The 4,821-nt window shown below is 35.0% G+C and overlaps 1 long non-coding RNA gene across 8 annotated transcripts; it reads right to left on the reverse strand.

The window, feature by feature from the left end:
- Nucleotides 1-280: 280 nt before the first annotated feature.
- LOC126991916 (uncharacterized) lies at nt 281-4,423 on the reverse strand. Of its 8 annotated transcripts, XR_007745937.1 has the most exons (9): nt 3,567-4,423; nt 3,347-3,390; nt 3,215-3,302; nt 2,907-2,994; nt 2,555-2,730; nt 2,203-2,290; nt 1,983-2,114; nt 1,587-1,674; nt 281-1,234 (listed from the first exon to the last, which is right to left on the reverse strand). It is a non-coding gene; the product is annotated as an uncharacterized LOC126991916 (long non-coding RNA). The 8 variants fall into 8 exon arrangements; XR_007745938.1 differs by having other exon boundaries at nt 3,259-3,390; XR_007745940.1 differs by having other exon boundaries at nt 2,203-2,246; nt 3,215-3,390.
- Nucleotides 4,424-4,821: the final 398 nt, after the last annotated feature.

Here is a 4,821-nt window from a genome sequence, read left to right on the forward strand (position 1 = left end):
CTTGTGGAACGACGAGTGTTATTATTATTGGCAACAACTGAGCACATATTGTAGTATTATGTTTAAGACATGTCGTTTGTCATATGTTGCATCCATTGCTGAATATGCCAGTGTTATGATCGTCTGAGCAAAGAATATTGCGTAAGGCAATTACTTTCATTTAATTTTAAATAAATGTATAGTATTATCTTTTTCCCTTGTTTATCCCTGAACACCAGTCTCCAATAACAACTTAAGTCGGATCACGCTACCAGGGATACGAGACAGTGAAATCATTTATGGAGTAATTAATGAGTGATAAAAGAGTTGATTTAATACAAGAAAAGAAGGGTCCAAAACTGGCGGCAGCGGTATAGGGATAAATAGGGACATGTGCTTACAGTGCTTTTGTTTAATTTACTCTGACGAGAAAACGCCTCTTATTTTCATTAAGCTTTGCTCGTTTTAAGTGGCGGAAATAATAGTGACGATTTAATTATATAATTAATGGTTCTTCCGGAGGACATGGACTTTGACGATATGGTAATGGAAACTCTGGCCAACCACTGTTGTTCTGTAGTGCAATGGGTAGCACACGCGACTCAACCGAGAATTCATGAGTTCCTTCCCGGGCGGAGTGGAGAGGGATGGGCAGTCTCTCTCCACCCGCGCCGCGATCCACTCCTCAGTGAGAGGGTGTCAGGTGACAGGCAGCGGCAGCGTCCTGCCTCTCAGGTTTGTTTGTTTTAGGATTGTTACCCCAGGATGGAGGGGAGCACGGGGCTCTACGCCTTACAAAGTGGTGGTGTGCCGCGGCGGGCATGCAGCCATAGAGTGACTTTATAAAGGCCTAACCCGCGTCCCCCAGGTAGGAAGTGTAGAGTATGATCTAGAAAAAATGTGAAATACTAAGAAAAGTGTGAGGTATGGATAAAAAGTCATGAATGAAAAAATAAAAAAATGAAGCATATGGACAATAGTGTGAAGTATTAAGATAAATGTGTGAAGTAAGAGAATCAGAGGAAGAGGAGGCCAGGGTAGTGCCCCCCTCAGTTAACTACTACAAATAACATTAAATAAATAAATAAATAAATAAATAAATAAATAAATATGCACACTTGCAGTGGAAGAAACGGAAAATGAGCGAAGAACAAAACAGGGAGTAACCTTTAATATAATAAGATGAAGGCTATAACGAACAAGGGAGTAACCTTTAATATAATAAGATGAAGGCTATAACGAACAAGGGAGTGACCTTTAATATAATAAGATGAAAGTTATAACGAACAAGGGAGTGACCTTTAATATAATAAGATGAAAGTTATAACGAACAAGGGAGTGACCTTTAATATAATAAGATGAAAGTTATAACGAACAAGGGAGTAACCTTTAATATAATAAGATGAAAGTTATAACGAACAAGGGAGTGACCTTTAATATAATAAGATGAAAGTTATAACGAACAAGGGAGTGACCTTTAATATAATAAGATGAAAGTTATAACGAACAAGGGAGTGACCTTTAATATAATAAGATGAAAGTTATAACGAACAAGGGAGTAACCTTTAATATAATAAGATGAAAGTTATAACGAACAAGGGAGTGACCTTTAATATAATAAGATGAAGGCTATAACGAACAAGGGAGTGACCTTTAATATAATAAGATGAAGGCTATAACGAACAAGGGAGTAACCTTTAATATAATAAGATGAAGGCTATAACGAACAAGGGAGTGACCTTTAATATAATAAGATGAAAGTTATAACGAACAAGGGAGTAACCTTTAATATAATAAGATGAAGGCTATAACGAACAAGGGAGTAACCTTTAATATAATAAGATGAAAGTTATAACGAACAAGGGAGTGACCTTTAATATAATAAGATGAAAGTTATAACGAACAAGGGAGTGACCTTTAATATAATAAGATGAAAGTTATAACGAACAAGGGAGTAACCTTTAATATAATAAGATGAAAGTTATAACGAACAAGGGAGTGACCTTTAATATAATAAGATGAAGGCTATAACGAACAAGGGAGTAACCTTTAATATAATAAGATGAAGGCTATAACAAACAAGGGAGTAACCTTTAATATAATAAGATGAAGGCTATAACAAACAAGGGAGTGACCTTTAATATAATAAGATGAAGGCTATAACGAACAAGGGAGTGACCTTTAATATAATAAGATGAAAGTTATAACGAACAAGGGAGTGACCTTTAATATAATAAGATGAAGGCTATAACAAACAAGGGAGTGACCTTTAATATAATAAGATGAAGGCTATAACAAACAAGGGAGTGACCTTTAATATAATAAGATGAAGGCTATAACGAACAAGGGAGTAACCTTTAATATAATAAGATGAAGGCTATAACGAACAAGGGAGTAACCTTTAATATAATAAGATGAAGGCTATAACGAACAAGGGAGTAACCTTTAATATAATAAGATGAAAGTTATAACGAACAAGGGAGTGACCTTTAATATAATAAGATGAAAGTTATAACGAACAAGGGAGTAACCTTTAATATAATAAGATGAAAGTTATAACGAACAAGGGAGTAACCTTTAATATAATAAGATGAAGGCTATAACAAACAAGGGAGTGACCTTTAATATAATAAGATGAAGGCTATAACAAACAAGGGAGTGACCTTTAATATAATAAGATGAAGGCTATAACAAACAAGGGAGTGACCTTTAATATAATAAGATGAAGGCTATAACAAACAAGGGAGTGACCTTTAATATAATAAGATGAAGGCTATAACGAAGAAGGGAGTAACCTTTAATATAATAAGATGAAGGCTATAACGAACAAGGGAGTGACCTTTAATATAATAAGATGAAGGCTATAACGAACAAGGGAGTAACCTTTAATATAATAAGATGAAGGCTATAACGAACAAGGGAGTGACCTTTAATATAATAAGATGAAGGCTATAACAAACAAGGGAGTGACCTTTAATATAATAAGATGAAGGCTATAACAAACAAGGGAGTAACCTTTAATATAATAAGATGAAAGTTATAACGAACAAGGGAGTAACCTTTAATATAATAAGATGAAAGTTATAACGAACAAGGGAGTAACCTTTAATATAATAAGATGAAGGCTATAACGAACAAGGGAGTGACCTTTAATATAATAAGATGAAGGCTATAACAAACAAGGGAGTGACCTTTAATATAATAAGATGAAAGTTATAACGAACAAGGGAGTGACCTTTAATATAATAAGATGAAGGCTATAACAAACAAGGGAGTGACCTTTAATATAATAAGATGAAGGCTATAACAAACAAGGGAGTGACCTTTAATATAATAAGATGAAGGCTATAACGAACAAGGGAGTGACCTTTAATATAATAAGATGAAGGCTATAACAAACAAGGGAGTAACCTTTAATATAATAAGATGAAGGCTATAACGAACAAGGGAGTGACCTTTAATATAATAAGAGGAATGCGATAACAAACAATTGAGTTACCTTTAATATAATAAGATGAAGGCTATAACAAACAAGGGAGTGACCTTTAATATAATAAGATGAAGGCTATAACAAACAAGGGAGTGACCTTTAATATAATAAGATGAAGGCTATAACAAACAAGGGAGTGACCTTTAATATAATAAGATGAAGGCTATAACGAAGAAGGGAGTAACCTTTAATATAATAAGATGAAGGCTATAACGAACAAGGGAGTGACCTTTAATATAATAAGATGAAGGCTATAACGAACAAGGGAGTAACCTTTAATATAATAAGATGAAGGCTATAACGAACAAGGGAGTAACCTTTAATATAATAAGATGAAGGCTATAACGAACAAGGGAGTAACCTTTAATATAATAAGATGAAGGCTATAACGAACAAGGGAGTAACCGCCTCACATAAATATAAGGAAAAGAAGGCTATAACAAACAAGGGAGTGACCTTAAAAATAATGAAAAGAAGGCTATAATCAACATATCTCAAGAGTAACTTTGTTAGGCAGATCGCACTACTCATGATAATACATATGCAAAAGTGGCAGCGCTCCTAGAAACAGGAGCGTGTGTGAGTTTTTAACGGATGAATTTATTAAAGAATTAGGGCTCGCAGTAAATAACTGTGAAGCGAAACCCGTGAATATTGTCTCTGTGCAAAGATACCATATTGAAGATGACGGTAAAAGACAAGTTAATATGGAAGGAAAAAGTAGTTTCCAAGACTTATTGATAACACGCGATGTAGATTTGCCGACTCATATTATGTTGAGTACTGATTTGTCGTGTAGCACGAGATTATTTTGAAAACATTGCAACTAAATGAGGAACAAAAGAACGAAGCTTAAAACTGATAATAGAAGGGGAAACCATACAATTATGCCAGGAAAAATATCTTATATCTAGAGGTGAAGGATCTTAGCTAAATGTAGATGGAAATGAAGAAGGTCTCACTGAAAATAAGGCCGTACGTTGCCGTTGCTAGCGGAACCTTTGCAACTGCATGCATCTGTTGCAGGTTACATAACGCTAGTGACGCAACTACAGGCAAGTGAAGCTTTATTTGAGCCTTGTGTTAGTACTCCTCAGGCTAGAGTCCTGTGCTCAGGGATAGTTAAGTTAACCCCTTCATCTGACAATCAAAGATCTTATGTCACTGTGCCGTATTTGAATATTGAAAGTGAGTGTAAGGATAGATGATAATACAACGTTAGGATTTGTGAAGCCTGTCACTCATGAGCAATACGCTGATCTGCCACAAGTATCTAGTGTACAGACCGCTGACACAGCTAAAACAGACTTGAAGCCCGCAGAGCTTGAAGTAAGGAAGAAAAGCCTCTATCA

Source organism: Eriocheir sinensis, unplaced genomic scaffold (genome assembly GCF_024679095.1).
Source record: "Eriocheir sinensis breed Jianghai 21 unplaced genomic scaffold, ASM2467909v1 Scaffold362, whole genome shotgun sequence".
In the NCBI taxonomy this organism is placed as follows: Eukaryota; Metazoa; Arthropoda; class Malacostraca; order Decapoda; family Varunidae; genus Eriocheir; species Eriocheir sinensis.